Source organism: Canis lupus, chromosome 37, assembly GCF_003254725.2.
Source record: "Canis lupus dingo isolate Sandy chromosome 37, ASM325472v2, whole genome shotgun sequence".
Classification (NCBI taxonomy): domain Eukaryota; kingdom Metazoa; phylum Chordata; class Mammalia; order Carnivora; family Canidae; genus Canis; species Canis lupus.
In genome coordinates, this window is record NC_064279.1 from 9748347 (window position 1) to 9767063 (window position 18717).

An 18717-nucleotide genomic window follows, 5' to 3' on the forward strand; every position below is an offset into this window, starting at 1 on the left:
ACTTACAAATGTTTAAATTATGTGATCAACACACAAGCTCAGTGGAACAAGAACCACCACCACCACCAGGCCACGTAAGTTACTTTGAGCTCCTCTATTCATCCTGGCTGTGCTTTGCCGACACAGGCACGTAACCTCGGCAGATCTGCACTTGACCAGAGAGGGGTCGGATTTTACGTCCGATTGTGAAGTCCTAAACACGGAACGACGAGCCGTTCTGTACACTCTCTGGACCCATCGCGCAGCGTGGGAGACACAAGCCACCCGGGTCTGGTGCTCGTCGGGGGCCGCCGAGAAAACAGTTACTAGTATTGAGAGAAAGGGAGGCTAGGAAGTCCCCCTTTTCAAAGAAATCAACGGAGCTGGGAGTGCTGCCGGCGGCTCAGTCCCGCGCCCCGGGAAGAGCGCTGAGGGACCGCCTCTGCCGCCGGCTCCCGCGCTGCCAGGTGGAGGCCGTGCGCGCGCCCAGGTGTCTCCGCAACTTGGTGGCTGCGCGCGGCAGTGACCCAGCCCCCGGCGCCCGGTGGGAGCGGCAGCCAGAGAGGCGAGCGGCGGGGACGCTCGGGGTGAGCGTTGCCAAGGGGGCACCGGCGCCCCGGCACTTTCTCAGCGCCTGGTTCTCCGGGTCCTTCCGGAATCGGCATCTTTGTTTGGGCTTCGCGCTGGGCTCGGCGCCGCGGGGCACCACTGCCTTCCCCGCGGAGGAGCATCCTGCAGCGGCGGACGGTGCTGGGGGCGGCGGGAAAGTGCACCCCCCGGGTGGGAGCCGGCTCTTGGGGCGCGCAAGGCGGGAGGCAAGGTCTCTGAGTGGGGGGCGGGGGGCAAAGTGCATCCCCCCCCGGGATGGGAGGCCGGCTCTTGGGGCGCACAAAGGGGGCGAGGCAAGGTCTCTGAATGGGGGGCGGGGGGCAAAGTTCACCCCCACCCCGGGATGGGAGGCCGGCTCTTGGGGCGCGCAAGAGGGGGAGGCAAGGTCTCTGAATGGGGGGCGGGGGGCAAAGTGCATCCCCCCCGGGATGGGAGGCCGGCTCTTGGGGCGCGCAAGGGGGGGAGGCAAGGTCTCTGAATGGGGGGCGGGGGGCAAAGTTCACCCCCCCCGGGATGGGAGGCCGGCTCTTGGGGCGCGCAAGGGGGGGAGGCAAGGTCTCTGAGTGGGGGCGGGGGGCGGCCCGGGGCTGGGGGCAGGCGAGGAGCTAGGTGCGGGGCAGGCAGGCAAAGTGCGGAAGCCGTACGGGGATGCTTCTAGAAAGTGGGGTGGGAGAAGGAGCTGGGGCGGGCGTGGGGAGGGAAGGCATCCGTGTCAGAGCGTGCGTGCGAGCCGATGCAGAACCCGAGGGGCGGGAGCGGCTCCGAGTGTGCGGGCGGGAGCGGGGGGCGCCGGCTCGGGTGTGCGCGCCCGGGTGAGTGACACCGAGGGGCGGGCTGGCCGGCGGCCGGCGGGCGGGGGCAGCCGCGAGGGGCGGGAGCGTCCCTGCGTGGAGCGGGCCGCGCCGGAGTTGAGTCGGGGCCGGCGTCCAGCCCGGGGGCCGAGGCGGCTGCGCCCTCCGCCGCGAGCGCCCGCAGCCCCGGGCCAGCTCCGCTCGCCGCGCGGCCCGCCCTCCGCCCGCAGGGGCCGCCCCGCCGGCCCGGGACAGAGCGGCCGGCGCTCGGCGCGGAGGTAAGCCGGTCCCCCGCGCTCCTCGCCCCCGCCTCGTCCCCCTCCTCGTCCCCCTCCTCCTGCTCCTCGTCCTCGTCCTCGTCCTCGTCCTCGTCCTCGTCCCCGCGCGCCGGGCCCGGGCCGGGCTGCGGGGCTGCGGGGCCGCGGGGCCGCGGGGCCGCGGCGGGGCCTGGGCGGCCGGGACGGAGGCTCGGCCGGGGCCCCGCGTTCCGCCGCCGCCGGGCCGCCCAGCCCCCGCCGCCTCCCGGGGCGCTGGGTGTGGCCCCCGCTCGGCGCCGACGCGCGCTGGCGGCTCAGACCGGACGCGGAGGTCGCCGTCCTTCCTTTCCCGGGCCGGCCGGGCGGGCGGCGGGCGCGCTGGGGAGGCGGGCGGCCGCCGCGCTCAGCCCGGGACCCGCCCGCCGAGCCTCGCCGCCCGCCCGCCCGCCCGGCGCGAGCGCCCCCTTGGCCTCGCGGAGCGGAGAGCTCGCCCGGAGCCCGGAGCCCGGAGTGCGCGCCCGGCGGGAGCGGGATGCGCGCCCCCTCCCCGCGATGCCCCGCGATGCCCCGCGATGGGCCGCGGGCAGGTGCGGGCAGGTGCGGGCAGGTGCGGGCGCCCGGGGCGGCGGGACCCCGAGTCCGCGGAGAGCGCCCCTCGCGCCCCGGGCACGCGCCCCCCCCCCCCGGCCCTGCCCGCGCGCCCCCCCCCCCCGGCCCTGCCCGCGCGCGCTCCTCCGCCCGGGGGCTCCGCGCTCCCTGCGGACGTGCGGCCCCAGGTGACGCCTCACCTGCCCGGGGCCGCCCCCGAGGCTTCCCATCCTCGCAGGGGCGGCGGCCGGCGCTCGGGCCCGGGGTGCGCGCCAACTTCCCGGGCCCCGCTCCCCGCCGCGCCGGGCCCGCTCGCAGGACTCCTCCCGTGCAGCGCCTTGCCCGGAGGCGGCCCGCGATCCGCAGCTCGAGCGCCGGTGAACAAACCCTTGAACTTCAAACACAGCCTCTTTCTTTACAGAAAATGTGATCTGTGATATTTTGCACTTGCTTTTTTTTTTTCTTTTAAATGTGAACCTTATGTGAAAAACTTTTGCCAGTCCTATCAAAACTAAGAGAAAAAAAAAAAAGAAAGAAAACCGACTCAAATTGTAGAGCCTATGCAGAGGAAGAAAAGGCTTTATTCCAATATTTTAAAGAGTATCGTCGTGCGACCTTTTAGGATGTCGTCTTAGTGTGTCTTAGAGGAACAGTTCATTGCCATTCTGATTGATTGTGTTTTCTACAGATTAAGCAGATGGGCAAGATGGCAGGGAAAAGAAGGGACAGGAAGTCAGAAATTGCTTCATTCTAAAAAAAATAAAAAAAGAATAGTCAAGCAGCAAATCCAATTATTGTGAAAGATATTCTGAAAATAAAGACTAAGATTGCTTTCTGGATAAAGTATTTCATTGGCTTTATTATTGTTTTTTTTTTAGATTTAAATTCAATTAGCCAACAGCTTTGGCTTTATAAAATTGTATCACTTAACTAGAAAGAAAAAACAGTGTGTTGTATGCATGGGGGCAGTTTTGTCAAGCAACTGAACTGTTTAAAAATATCTGTGTATGATAATATTTATTGGATCTTTAGCTGGGGAAAAATCAACTTTAGGAATGATTTTCTATTTGAACAAGGCAAATACTGCTGCAGCCTCTAATAAGTATTTTGGATTAAACTCAGGCTTTGCTAGAACCTATTTTATGGAGGAAGAGAATGTAAAACCTGTCGAGTTCTGTATCTGTGTGGCTTTATTTTTAAGATTTTATTTATTTGAGAGAGAGGAGAGAGGGCATGGACAGAGGGAAGGGGGAGAGGGAGAAGCAGACTCCCCTCTGAGCAAGGAGCTCCGCAGCACTGGATCTTAGGATCCTGGGATCATGACCTGAGCTGAAGGCAGATGCTTAACCGACTCAGCCACCCAGGCCCCCCTCCGTGTGGCTTTAAACACACACACACACACACACACACACACACACACACACACACTAGACTAGCCCCAAAGATAATTTGCATAAAAATACAGATCACTTGAATGCAGGGAATATTTAAGAGGATAGTAAAATCTCAGCATCTGGGAAAGGAATATATTGGCAATTTTCTTTCTCCCTTTAATCCTTGCCTCTGAAAATATTAAGTCATTTCCAAGAATCAGCATAGTTTAACATACTAATTTGAGCAGGCAAGATCATAAACTCCTTTTGTATTCATGTGGTTTGGGGGGAGCTCCCTAATGAAAGTCTTAAATTGATTGTTTCTGTGCTCCCACTGATTTTCAAGTGGCCATTGTGAGGATGGGCTTGTGAAGCTGTTCTACCTACCACTTCATAATGATCAGGGAAAGAAAATGCTTAGGCCACACCATCGCAGGCTTTGAAGCGCTGCCAGTCGGGAGCATCTCATAGATCAATTTTGCTGTGCAGATGGAAATACTTGCCATAAGAAGTTAAGCTTTAGCGATGTCTCATTTTGGGTTCTAACTTCTATCAGTTTCTCAGTCAGTGACCATAGAATTGTACTGCCCTTAACAATGAGTATTCATTTATGGCTTATGGGCGAAGGGCGCCTTGGTGGTCTTTCTTCTATTCTCTTTACACAGTTTTATTTTTTTTTATTTTTATTTTTTTTCTTTACACAGTTTTAATCAGCATCTCATGATGTGAGCCAGGATGAGAACTTTTGGGTACAGTGTTGATGAAATGGAAGAAGTTGGGGTAGCTCATAGTAAGATCCAAGTGGCCGCCACCTGTCTGGCCATATGATAAAAGTGGAGTGAGTTTTAGATAATAATAGATATTGCCTACTCACTGCCCTGTCATCTTCTGTAGACCCTTTCCTGACTCTGATAATTGAATCTTATGGCTGTTACAATTTTTGTACACAGAGTAGTCGCTTTTATCAGCATGGCACAGAACATGAGAGCAGATATATAATATGGCAAGATTTAAGTGATGGAGTCTGTTTATTGATTTCTGAATGATTGTGCGTAATTCAGCTAATCAATTCATTCCATCCCTGTTCTGCCTTAGAATGTAATCACGCAATTAAAATATGATTTTCTTGATACAAACAGTTAAAAACCCAGTACACATAATTAGAGAAGAAAAACAAACCTTTCTTTTTTCTTTCCTTTTTTTGAAGTAGTCTGCTATGAAGGTGTTATTTCCTTGACACATCAAAATGGCTAATTTGGAGTTGTGATGCTTGTTATGTAAATAGGCCATATGTTGAATTTCTACAGAAGTTTCTTCGTTCAGTGTTGTGGTAATGGATAGGATCCCCTAAGTACCATAACTAAGAAACATCGTCTGTGAAGATGTATCTCTCTACTATTTATATCATTCCTGTTATTTTTGTTTAATAGCTGGTGTTTTTATTTTCTAATAAAATATTCTTAGATGCGATGGTGTTATCCTTACAGCATATACATTTTTATCTCTAGCTCTGATACAAACTCTGCTCCTGTTTATGCACCTGTTTCATGGTGGGTGTCCTGCTGTCAGACTAACCCTGCTGTGTGCCTGATAACAAACTTTGCATATTCTCTGCTAAACCTGTGCCTTCCACAATGAAAAGACTTCCCTTTGCCTGATACTCAGGGTTCTTTTCATCGCCCAGGTCCTGTGAACTTTTGCTTTGTAATAGTTTCTCTGAGCCAGTCCCCACAATCTCCTCTGCATTCCTCACTCTTCCTGAGAGCTCAGGTCCTTGGCCATCACTGTTCTGGAATGGCTAGAGCCAGCTACATCTTGATCTCTTAGTAAGTTGTCCCCACTTTGCGTGCTTCCACCGCACCAGCCTTCCTAAACTCTTCTCGTTGGAACTCCTGTCCAGGGACTGTCTTACTGGAAGACTGTGTTGACCTCAGGTTTATCTGATTCTAAAGCCAGTGCCCCTTCTACTAGTTCAGATACTTTCCATACTGTACCCCCCCACACTTCAGTCCCATCTCTCCATCAGGCTCTAGTATAGTATATACTTCACAGTCTTGCCCAAATTTGACTTACCAACTTTATTTTCTACTTCTTTCCAAAATGAACCTTCTTCTCCTCCTGGTAATTGAATCTCACTGCCCTTCTAAGATGACTTTGTACCCTTTTGTTCATGCTCTGCCTTTTAGAATGCCTTTTCCTTTTCCCTCTAACCTAACAACCGTCTCCAAGTTAAAGTCAACCTGATTAGGTTACTCACTGGTTTCTTCTTCTTCTGCCCTTTTGTCTGCACCGTCCCTTTAGACCATCAGATACTCTCCTATGCTATCCCGTGCTTAGTTCTTGCTTTTCCAACCTGACGGCAAGTTCCTTGAGGGTGCTGATGTACCTCGCATGCTGCCCTTGAACCATCTACAGGGCTTTGGCACAGCAAGCTCTTGATAAGTATACCAGCAGAATCAATAGGCTGTAAGGGTGAGTTTTTTTTCTAAGTGATGGGCCTTGATATTGCCTGTGTCTTGCTCGCCATTATGTCCCCAGAGCCTAGCCTGCAGCTTGACACCTAGTCATGACCTCAATAAATATTTGTTAACATAGAAATTAATGTTGACATTGGATAAAAGGGACAGGCATTTGAAGGAGACATCTGTCAAGGAGTTTTTTCCCATTTTTCTTCCGTGGTTCTAATCAGCCTCTCCATTCATCAGCTGTGAGATTCTGAGGCCTCGGCATTTTCCAGAGTCGAGATAATGATGGAGGCAGGCAGTTGTGAGTTGGAATTAAGGAGGCTGTCGTTTTTTTAAGGTGGAGTGATGGGTCCCAGTAGTGAGCAAAAATAAAAGCATTCGGGCTTTATGCCAGTACCTTATACCTAAAACAATTAGGCTGGAGTCCTCAGTTAAGTACGAGTTCAGCTAATCAGCCATAAAATCCAAGACTGTGTTGCAGGGACTGCCCAGCACTTTTCATTTTAAAATTTCCTTGTAAATTAAAAAAAAAAAATCATCTGGGGATCCATCCACAGATGAAAGGTAAGGTAAGGGAACGTTGCCACACCAATAATATTGTATTTGGGACAGAATTCAATTCTTTAAGCTTGCAGTTAGACTCCCTTTGTACAAGACCCTGTTTTTGCCAGGAAGGAGTTTATAGTTTTAACAGGAGAAATGACACCATGTGTCCCGAAAATGAAGGTCTAAGAGGGCGCAGAAGGGAAGATTTCTTCTTGGTAGGAAGTAGTGGGGATCTTTCTAAAGTGACAGTTGTCTGAGCTGTTTATTGAAAGATCTCAGTAGCTGTCATCGGGAATATAGGAGCAGGGGAATGGTGGCGGGGTGTGGGGTAGCGCTGGGCAGGCATTCTGGAGTTCCGACTGTAACATCTGTACTCTGTGACACTGCCACTGCTCCTAAGCTGAAACCCCGCCAGAGCTCTCCTGGGCCTTGGTGGGCTGCAGTGTTCAATAATGAAATGTAAAGGATCTACAGATCCCTGCAATAATTACTTTTGGTGCCAACTGCTGAACTGACCATGACATAAAGCACAAAATAAATCTTGTAAGCAATATAACCAGTGCATTCCTGGGTAGCATCCAACTTGCTCAGAATGCTCAAAAAGGTTTCCTGCATTATAGAAACGTGGCTGAGGATTGAAACTTTAATAGGGAGAGGTCTGGCCCTCAGCAGCCAGCCATCTGAGACACTGCCTCGTGTACCTAAGAGAGCTCAATAAATGAGCAAATATACTGTTCTGTAGAATCCTGGTTCTGATTCAGTAGAATCAATATTATCATGAGCTGTAAAACTAGGACAGATGGGTCTAAGTTTCAGGGAGACAGATTTGGGGTCAGTGTAAGAAAGGTGGCCCTGATATGGATTGTGCTAACCCCCCGCCCCATGACAAAATGTATTCGAGCACAGGCTGTAACAGGTAGCATCTCATTTAAACACATGCCTTACCTCCTTTTTTTCCCTCAAAACAGTGCTTTGAAGTACATCCCCTTATTACCCCCGTTTTACCGAAGCACAATACCCAAGCCTGGAAAGGTTGAGTAGCAAGTTAGGGGTAGAGCAGATGTCAGACATTTGAGGGTTGAGACTAAATATGTGCCGTGATGAAGAAAGGACACCAATACTGGATGGGCATTAGGATTTTTAATATACTTTTTAAAGATTTATTTATTTATTTTAGAAAAAGAGCTCAAATGAGTGAGAGTGAATGGGGAAGGGCAGCGGGGTGGGGGGAAGAGATTCCTCAAGCAGACTCTTGAGTGCCGAGCCCAGCCGGGGCCTGAGCCGAGATCAGGAGGCTGCTGCTTAACCAACTGAGCCACCCAGGCACCCCTTGGCCGTTAGGATTTTTAGGGCCCTTCCTAACACTAGGATTGGTGGTGTAATTCTCCTTAGGGATCAAGATATTGATTGTTGCAAAGCACAGATTCATCAACAGCAGCACCCAATTCTAAAAATTCAGAACAAAGTGAATAGAATCCTCACCATCGTGATAGGTATCATCTCCTGATCATCTCATTTAAACCTTGTGGTGATCTTGCAAGGTAGGAATTGCGTATCCTTTTATGAGAGAGACACAGAAGTCAGGGATGTTACATAACTTGATTGAATCTGCAGAGTTGATAAGTGGTAGAGGAATCTGTTTGGTGTCTGACTCCCCCCCCTCTCGCCCCCCAAAGCCTCGGCTCTTTTCTTACACCGCTCTGTGAGATAATTCGTGGAGATACTGAAATATTTACCTATCAGTTCAGCACAGACACTGACCGACCAGAGGGGCCACAAGCTATAAAGAACTGCTGTGGCTCTTCCGAGTAACCAAGGTGACAGAGGTAAAGCCCAAAGGTATGCGAAAGGCTTGGTCGCACACCAGACCACAGATCGGGGCTCCAGGAAACCAGTGCCTTCTGTGTTCAGCATTTATCTGATTTTATACATGATAGGTAGTACTATTTTTTTTAAGTCTTTTTATGTAATTATATTTCATTTCTATTTCTAAATAAAGAGAAATAGTTTGGCAACTAAAATGTTCTCTCTTCCTTATAAATGGTAGGTCTTCCCTCGCACCTTTTCTTCCCTTTTCTCTCTTTACTCTGCAGCTAATCTTTCTGGACACCTTCCCCTCTTGCTTCCTCTGGGACTTGGCTCTATTTTCTCTCTTTTCTTTAGGGTCTCAACCAACCTTTTCTTTCAGTGCATGAACATGTGTAAATCTCCTCGTGTTTTATAAAAACAGGAGACAAGACAAAACTTCCTTGGCCCCTTCCCTCTGGGTCTGGTTGTGTTCCATCCCGTTCCCGGTGTTAGGAGGACAGGGTCTTAGGCAGCACTGCACCTCCCCTTCTCCCTGCTCAGTCCTGGCCTCTCATGACAGCCACGTCTGACCTTCAGACTGGCAGATCCATTGTCCGGGATTCTCTTCTGAGTTTTGACCTATGTGCCTTAGAGATCCCTCTCTGCTCCTCAAATCCTTGCCCACCTGTTTTCTGAGTCACTCCTCTCTCCTGGTTTCCCCTTACAGCATATTCCTAATGTATTTTCTCTCCTGATCAATGAAACCCACTTCACCAATTTTTAAATTGGGAAGTTGTTCTAGATTCCTCCCTCTTCCTCAACCCCTACATTTCATTGATCACCAAGCCCTATAGAAACCATCTTTCTCAGCTCTGGAATCCACCCTGGCGAGAGCACCACCACCGTTACTGCTTTGGTTCGGGCCCTCATCACTTCTCTTGAGGGTCATCGCAGTGGCCCCGTAACTGGTCTCTCTGCCTCTGGCTGGCCTGCCTCCAGTGCGTTCCCCACACTGCTGCCTTTCTAAAAGGCAAATTTGATCACGACTCTCTGCTGCTTAAAATCCTCCAGCGGAGTCACTGCTTCTCCACGAGAAAATCTAAGCTCCCTAGCATGGCACAAAAGCTCCTTTGTGATCTGGGCTCTCCCTTCGCGTGTGTATCAAAAAGTCTTCTCTAATGTCCTGGTCTCTGCCCTGCCCATAGCATCCTTACTAGAGGAAATGAGTTGTTACAGGAAAGCAGTGAGAGAAAAGATGGGAACAGAGAAGAGATTATAGAACCATGCTATCTAGTACTGCAGCCACTAGCTGCATGTGGCTACGGAGCACTTGAAATATAGCTAGACCACATTGAGATGTGATGTGAGAGTAAAATACACCACAGTTCAAAGACTTTTTTTTTAAAGATTTTATTTATTTATTCATGAGAGAGAGAGAGGCAAAGACACAGGCAGGGGGAGAAGCAGGCTCCATGAAGGGAGCCTGATGTGGGACTTGATCCTGGGTCTCCAGGATCATGCCCTGGGCTGAAGGCAGGTGCTAAACCATTGAGCCACGCAGGGATCGCTCCAAAGACTTTATATGAGAAAAAGTCTCATGTATGTAGACTATTTTGTTAACAAATTTAAATCTTGATTACGTACTGAAACAGTAATATTTTAGATATGTAGTTTAAATAGAATATATTATTAAAGTTAATTTCACAAATTTATTTTTACCTTTTAGAAACATGGCTACTAGAAAAACTTAAATTACCTGTGTGGCTTGCATTATGATTCTGTTGGACAGCATTGTTATAGAGCATCTCGTTCCCGGGAGGTGGATCCTATATGAGCCAAGCCCATGAGCTTCTTGAATGATTAAGTCAGCCCTACAGGTATAGAGAAGCAGCAATTGCTCGGTTTCTTAAATCCAGAGATACAAAGTGCTTTAGATAAGATTCAGAATCAAACAGACAGATTGTGAAAGCTACAGCCAGGAGTCATACTTACAGTGTGCACAGAGCTGAAATCATGATTAAAGCACATCTGTCTCCCTTGGCCTACCCAGTCACCGTCAGGAGTGGGAAGCAAGGATACTTGCATGGTAGAGGGAAGATTTGAGATAGACAGGATAGGGGCAAGAAAGGGCAAGTGGAGTCACATTCCTGAGTAGCCTCCAACATTATGGCACCAGCTGGAACGACGAGAGTCTTGCCTCGGTCTCTGAGATGCCCCCATCCTGCCATTGATCCTTCCTGATGGTCTAAGACCCAGCTCCCCCACTGTCTAGCTCTAGGATTCTGAGCAAACTAATGAGCCACTGGGCTCTAACAATACGTATGGCACAGAGTCATTGTGCATCAAACAAAATGACGTGCCAGGCAACCGTCAGGTACTGAGGGCAGCAGTCTGTGGATCAGTTGGCCCACAAGGCTTTGAGGAAGGGCATGTAGACTGTCAGAAAGACCCAGAAGATATGTTGTGTCCCAGGAGATACGCAGAGCTTTGTGTTTTCACAGTGGAAAAGCCAACCAGTGATAGGAAACCAGAGCTTATCAGGTCGGAGCAGCAGGGAGAAACCTGGAGGTGAGGGGAAGCAACCATCACCATCATGAGAAAAATTTAGCAGGATCAGATTCCAGTGAAGTCTGATAGGCAGGGTGACTCAGCGCCCTCTCTCCTGCTCGTTTGCAGATTGTGTTCTGTTGAGCCCCCTCCAGTTCAGGGAAGAACCCCCTGAGGAGTTGTTTTTACTTGTGTCTACATATTAGGCATTTGTCTAAGATTCTCGTAAGGAGAAAGTTTCATGTGCTAAAAATAAAATTTTGAAAGTGGTGTACCCACAGAAAATGGCCACCCAGTCGGTGTTTTGCTGTGCCATCTGTAGGATCTGGGACCAGCGTAGGCCTTTGCAGGAGGGTTACAGCTCCTTGCATTCGTACCTTAGGGGCTCTCCATGGGATTGGCCCCATAGTTTGCCTTGCCCAGGCAACTTACCTAGGAAGCCATGACGCATCCTCAGTCTTGAGTAACCACATTTTCACTTTGTGCCCTAGGTTTCACTTGTCTCCTCATTCCCAAGTTCCTGCTTTGCGTTTTTGTGTAGGAAACCCAAATTGCCTTCGATGAAGGTCCGGTCATGTATCTCTGTGCCTTCTTAAGACCGTAGTTTTGCTGCTGAGCCACAAGCCCTGGGGTAAGTCCCTGCTACTCCCTTCCAGGCTTCTTCAGTACTGACACCTGCCAGCAGTGGGCAGGAAACTCACTGAGATTGACAGCCTCCCTGGACCCTGGCTGTTACCTGGTTCCAGACCCCTAACAGCAAATACTACTTACTAATGAGCTGTTCCCCTGGTCTCTGGGTCCCATTTGTACCATATGTGCAACTTGGGAAGAGAAGGGGAAGGCAAAAAGACCCGGCTGTTTTTCCTAAATTATGATACATCCTCTTCTTTGTCTCCAGTGGGAAGGCTGGTCTCACGTGTAGACGAGAAAGGTAGCAGCCTTCATGGTGTGATTTCAGAATCCGTACTACTCGAAGAGGCACTTCAAATATCAACAGCTTCTTTCCTGCTAATATGTGAAAGCTTACATCATACAAATTCTGTTCCCTTTCTTAACATCAATAGGATTTATCAGAAAAAAAGAGGACAAATTTGGTGCTTGAAAGACTTGGATTTGGTTTAGGTAATTGGCTGTCTGTATTATTTAAATTATTTAATCTTCCTGAATCTCAGTTTCCTTATATATGAAGTGAAATTAGTGATACCTACTTGTTTTGCTGTAACTAAATAAAATAAGGTATCAAGTGCCCAGCAGCCGGGGCTCAAATGCAAAGGCTAGGGAAATGGTAACTTAAATGGGTTGGACCCATGCTCCTTAGGTCGAATACTTTGATAAACCCTTCCCTGAGACTGATTAGGAAGAGAATAAGCAAACTGGGTCAAGGGGCCCAGACTTTACCCATCCAGGGGTGAAAAAGGGCCATAAGGAAGTTTCGCTCAAGGCCAGTCCTACCTAATGGTTTGCATCAGTGGAAGTATTCATCTGGGATTGAGTACAGCTTGAAGGCATGTTTACATCCTCTGCCAGGATAATATAAGAATAAACAAAGCAAGTTTTTAAATCTCTGAATAGCCAGGTGCGCTCCCGTCAAAATAAACTTTTATTTCTATTCTTTGCTGATAAATTACAAATAAAGGAAGTCACTAAAATACCCTGAAAAGGACGATTCATAGACAAATTAGACACCAGGGACAGATTTCACACTTACTTTGTTGGAGCCGTTCTTTCCTTAACTGTGGGTGTTTGGAAAGTTCTTTTGTTGTAGTCTTTGTTGCTTACAAGAAGTGGAGAAAAGCTTTAGTGTACTAAGGAAAGAATGGTTTTGATTGGAGGCAATATTGTTCTCAGTGTGGGCTTTCATATATTACAGTGATTGCTAATACATAACTGAGAAAACCCATTTATTGAAGTGCCACAAACAGCGGTGGGATAGTCTGATGTGACATACCGCCACTAATGATCGATGAGTGTTTATTATAGGATTGTGGGCAGTCTTCTAATTTTTAAGAGAGAAGTAGAAGATATTATGCTGGCTCTTGTGGCTGCTAATGTCCAGACCTAGAAAGTCTTTGTCCTTTCTGTTTACTTCCCCTGTGAAACCTGAACGGTGGGCTGGATTCAGGGCATGCACGGGGCTCCCAGCGACTTTCTCAGCTGCTGATGAAACTGAACCACCCCCCTTTGATACCGTAGCCTCAGTACAGTGTCATGTGAAAATAGTGAATGCTCAAGGAGAAAATGCAAATCAACGGCCTCAAAAGTTAAAACTAAAAGCATTACGAATATTATTTAGTGCTGGTTTGTGACATTGAATATATAAACCCATTTATTGTTTTGATAGTCCCAGAGCAAGAACTGTTTCAGCTGCAATGGCTGATATCAACTGAGGTTGCCATGACAACATTAATTTATAATTTCCAAACTTTGGGAGAATTTCACCTTCTGGACTCTTCCAGATTGCATTTAAATTTATAGCTATTTCTCATTTACCAAGGCAGGCATATTTGGATATTGCTTACATAAATGCCCCAGGACTATCTTCATGAAAGTCACTAATGTGAAATTAGAAGCATAGAGTGTGTGTTGGAAAGGCATAGTGGGTGATACGGTTTTTTTGAGTACCTCCCCCCGCCCCCAAGTGCAGGATTCCCCTCCACAGCATCCCAGTCAGCCAGCTGCCAGTTGAACCCTGCCAGGAATGAGGACTTCACAATTTTGCTATGCTGAGGAATTCTGCTGGCAGTCGCCTGCCATGCTTCTAAAGCACCTTAGATTTGGACCTTGTCTCATGTGTGGTGGATGGACCAGCACTCATTATGAGGCACAGGCAGACAAAAAATGCTAAAATCCACCTCCCTGCAGCTTCTCCGTTGACCCCCAGAGTACCACCTTCTTGTGGTAGCTCCTTAAAGTATTTGACCACAGCTCTTGGACCTCCTACTAAGAGTCTTCTCTTTTCAGGGAGACTTGGTCCCAGCTCTTTCAGCTGAGATTTCTCATCCTGTTGACCCTCCTCTGATCACCCATTGCTCTGCCCATGCCTCCCTCTGACTTCTCTAAACAGTAGGAAACAACCTCGTTCAGGGCACCCTTCTTTTATTAATCTAGCCAAATAAATGTTCTGTTGGCCTCGACTTTAAATCTAGGGCAGCACCTCGTTAGTTTATCTCCAAAGTCAAATAAAATTTCCAAGTCTTTTTTTAAACAACTACTACAAAGCCATGTCTCCCTTGCTGTGTATTTGTGCAGTTGATTGTGTGAACCTGTGTAGGTGATTTAACATTTGTCCTTATTACATATTGTCTCTTTTTGTCAAATAATTTTTCTCCTCTAACAAGACATTTTTGAATCCTGATTTTTTAAAATTTAATTTATTAATGGTACTTCTTTCACTTACTAATTACACACTTGAGAATTGCACTTTCTCTCTCATTGATCAAAAGTTGACCAGGACGGCCCTGTGACTTTTCTTTCTAAGAGACTTGGCATCAATATGTGAATTTTGTTAGTTGTTTTTTTTTTTTTTTTTTTAACTAGTTTGTAGTCTTTCACTTGTGTTTCCTTTCTTCTCCCCAGGCTGTCTAAGAGAATAGAGTCAGGAAATATTTAGTGAGATGCCTCAGTAATGCTATCATTGTTGATTCACTTATTGCCAATCATAGAACCTCTATTATGAAGGGAAACAAGATTAATTTGAGGTCACTTTTAGATGATATTAATCAGGTTTTCTTTTGAAAAAATTACTAAAAGCATACCTAAATAACCTTATTTTTAATTTGATTTAAAAATAACAATTTTATAAAACAAATGCATCCCTCATCTATAATTTCAACTCACATGAACTTATTTGGTTCAAAGGAATTGCTTTTTTGTACATCATTCAGTTCTCTTTATAGAATCATTGCTCTGAAAACGAATTGGTGGTGTGACAGGAAATCACTCCTTAGGTGTCACTCCAACACATCATTATATTCACACCTTCTGGGATAGACAGTAATCAGGCTGAGGCATGTCCAAACAGTGTGCTGGTGTCTACGTAAATGGCTCTATGACAGTATCACTTAACATGACCGTGACAGAGTATGCTGATGGCATCATGTCACTAATGGATGTGTTTTCTCTAAGTGGAAAATTCTGTATTATTTGAAAAGATTTTTTTTTTTTACCCTCACACAAGCTCTTTGAGGTTTTGTATTAATATCACATATCTGTCAAATATACATATGGCGCTTCCTGTACTATATTTGGTTGTATTCATATTCAGAATAGTTTTTTACATGCTTTTTACCTTGGACTCAGTGGAAAGAAAAAAATGATGTAAAAGAATAGGAGCACTGAAAAACTCACATTTTCTTTTTTAAAGAACTCTGTAAGTCCAGGAACAAACTATCACATCATCAAAATACTAGTATTTGTGTAATACTTTACATTTAACAAAATATTCTCACACCTTTCCTTCTTTGAAATTTTCTTTCTGATTGTAAAAACAACGCATACCCATTGAATTGGAATTTTTATCATTGAAATGGATAAAAAAATAATAATTAGAAGTCAGCTAAAATTTCACCACTCGGAGATTGTCATTGCAAGCAGCTGGTGTGTTTTCCTTCCAGATATATGTGAGTGTGGGGTTGAGTATGCATATGTGTATGTGTGTTTAAACTAGCCCCCTGGTAGACCTAGGAAGTTTGTATCGAAGAATTAGTGTGACCTAGTAGTTAAAAGGGCTTTGAGGGTACCTGGGGGGCTTAGTTGATTAAGTAGCCAACTCCTGATTTCAGCTCGGGTCATGATCTCAGGGTCCTGGGACCATGCCCCATGTTGAGCTCAGCACTCAGTGGGAAGTCTGCTTAAGGATTCTCTCTCCCTCTTCACCTGCCCCTTCCCCTGCTCTCTGTCTTACTCTCTCTAATAAATAAATAAATCTTTAAAAAAATAACATAAATAAAAGGGCTTTGGAATCAGACAGTTCAAGATTCCAGTGCTGGCTATGCTATTTAAGACTGTAAATTACCCAAACTATCAGAATTTCAGTTTTTCTTTCTATTAAATGAAGATGATAATAGTATGCATCTAATAGGTTTATTTTAAGAATTAATAAGACAATGCATATAAAGTACATAGTATGGTGCGTGGTTCATAGTCAATGCCCCGTAAGTATGAGTTGTTATTATTATACAGGTTTTCTCATCTATTTTCCTCACTTAAATTCTAGGAAAGCAATTTCCCTTGTCATAAAATATTATTGGAAAAATATTTGGAATGACTGCATACATTTCAATATATGAATATACTTTAATATAATCATTTTCCTATGCTTAGACCATTTCCAATTGTTCGCTATCATAAAGAGCACCAGCATTAATATCCTTTACATTATTTTTTGTGCATAGACACAGATTCAAAATGAATCACTAATGGCATTTTATAAGAGAGGTGGGGAAAAAACTAACAATTCCTTAGTGTATACTAATTTACTAGGCTGTATGCTAGTTTTTTTTACAGTAAAATTCTTGTTTATGTCTTCCACAACCCCTTTGAGGCAAATCCATTACCCCCATTTTTCAGATGAAAAAGCTCTGAGGGGAGATAAGTAGTTTGCCCAAGGTCATAGAGATAGTGGTGGTGGAGATGGTATTTGAAGCCAGCTGTCTGATTTCAAAGCTTAAGCTTTTCCATTCTGGCATGCAGCTCATGCCTATCCTTTTAAGGCTGGCGGAATGAATAGTTACCATTGTGCTTTTTACAAAATGTCACTTGGTACCACGTAAAAGATAGGACACTTGGCTGGAACTCTTGGCTTACTCAACATAGTACCTCTTGTGTGCGTATGTTCTTATATGTTTTGGAATTAAGCCTCATTAAAATAAGGTGTTAACTAAAGGCAATCAGACATTGATATGATTATTTGATGAAAGCAAACATCAGGGAAGAAAACATTTATTTAGTCAAAAATACAAAAGTCATCTTTGTTGTAGTTGTATGGACTAGGCCAGAATTACTTCTCTCCCTCGGAATCAGAGTATTTCACATAAATCAGTATAGGAATTAAGTGATAAAAACAGCCAAAGTAAATTGATGGTGTCAAAAGAAATTGTAAATTTCATTACTTTTACATTAGGGGTTGAAAGGAAAAATCTTTAGCTTTAGCTATAAGATGATGCATCAGGAAAGAGCTATAATATTTGCTCAACATGTAAGTATAGGTATAGGGGAGACATCGAATATATTGGGATAAACCCCCAAAGAATTATTTGGTGAACTGACAAGTTGTCTTTAAAAAGCCAGCCATTTGGAACATTTATCTTGGCAGCTCTCAAATCTGACTTAGAGCATGTAGTGTGGCAGTCAATTTTGTAGGAAAAATGCATAATTAATATGAAGATCAAGGTGTAGGTATTGCCAGTCAGTACCTAACACAGTTTCTTAGAACAAAGGAACAATTGAAGTTGTCTTTTAATAGGGTAATCCTGGTTTGTCATTTTGTAGGCTTCAGTTCTTACTAAAAATGAACAACAACAACAAAAAATCCTAGTAGTAAAATTTCACATTGAAGAGGTACTTTGTTGCAGAGTTTATAACCAACTATTGTCTAGTCAAGAAAACTATCTTTGCCTAAGAGAAAAAAAAAAAGAAAGCTATCTTTGGTTTTGAGTTCTTGAATTTTTATAGCCTTTGAGCTTACACATTCTTGCCTTAGAATTGTTCCAGTTCTCCTTAAGTCATTTTAGTACTTGCAAGGGATCAACAGTGTCAGCCACAGCCCCAAAACTACAAAGGTTTGGATCTTGACAGAACATGCCTACCAGCTTGACCTGTTGAGGGTATGTCCCCTGTGGCGATGTCTTAGCTGCAAAGGGCCCAACAAGTTAAATTTGGGCTCTGTATGCAATTGGTGAGTAGTCGTAATATGAACAGAGAACTGGATCTGAATCTGCAGACTGGATTCAAGATGTGGCTCCATTATGTGTTGGCTGTCTAACTTGGGGCTGTCTCTGACCTGGGCTCCCTCAGCACAGAGGGCATAGAGAGGATTAAACATATTGAGCAAACCATTTGGTTAACTTAAAAGTACTTTTTATAATGAGTTTCCAAATTATTAATTAATGGCCACAGGTCATCCCTCTGGAGGAGAAGCCCATTTACCATTTAAAATATTTTCAAATGAATAATGGGAGTATTTGTAAAATGTATGTAAAAATACACCACTCCTGGGGCTAACCTCACCAGACCCTCTTAACTCTTTGCCCCTGCTTTATCCCATACTAATGGGATAGGCCCTTTCTCTGCTCTGGAAACCCCTGGTACCTTGCTTGGAGTCCCTCAAAGCTCATTCCCATGGTTCATTCCTCTGATGAGGGAAGGAAGCCCTTGGCATCAGTAGGTGATTCCTTTGAACACAGTCAAGACCTTTGTGAAAATAGGCATTTAAGATCTATTATGTTCCGAGTTAGAAGCAAAATTTTTATATTTGATATGTTATGTACCTTTCAATAAAAAAAGACTCAAAGAAAAAAAACTAGAAAGTGGAAAAACATATTCCAACTAGATTGCTTTATACAAAATTATAGGAAACTCTTTGATTATTAAAGTAATCATTGTTGCTGGAGGGAAAAAGGAAAGAGAACAAGAAGGTAAGAATTTTGACACTAGGCAGTGTCCATGCAAGCTCTTCAGAAGTCCCTCTTGGTTTTTCCTCCAGCCCTGACTATGTATGTCCTAGTTAAGGGCACAGAAACTACTTCTGAATCCAGCTGTAAGAAAGTAGCTCCCA

At 45.7% G+C, this 18717-nt stretch overlaps 1 protein-coding gene across 7 annotated transcripts in view; it reads left to right on the forward strand.

Moving 5' to 3' along the window:
- The first annotated feature begins 434 nt into the window (after positions 1 to 434).
- SPATS2L (spermatogenesis associated serine rich 2 like) overlaps positions 435 to 18717 on the forward strand; it is a 160775-nt gene continuing 142492 nt past the window's right edge. For 2 of the 7 annotated variants that reach the window (XM_025441878.3, XM_025441882.3), the window contains exon 1: positions 1477 to 1657. The gene's annotated coding sequence lies outside the window, so the exon portion shown is untranslated. Of the gene's footprint in view, positions 567 to 1476; positions 1658 to 11434; positions 11575 to 18717 lie in introns of those variants that run through there. The other 5 variants (XM_025441874.3, XM_025441879.3, XM_025441883.3 and 2 more) reach the window with 5 other exon arrangements.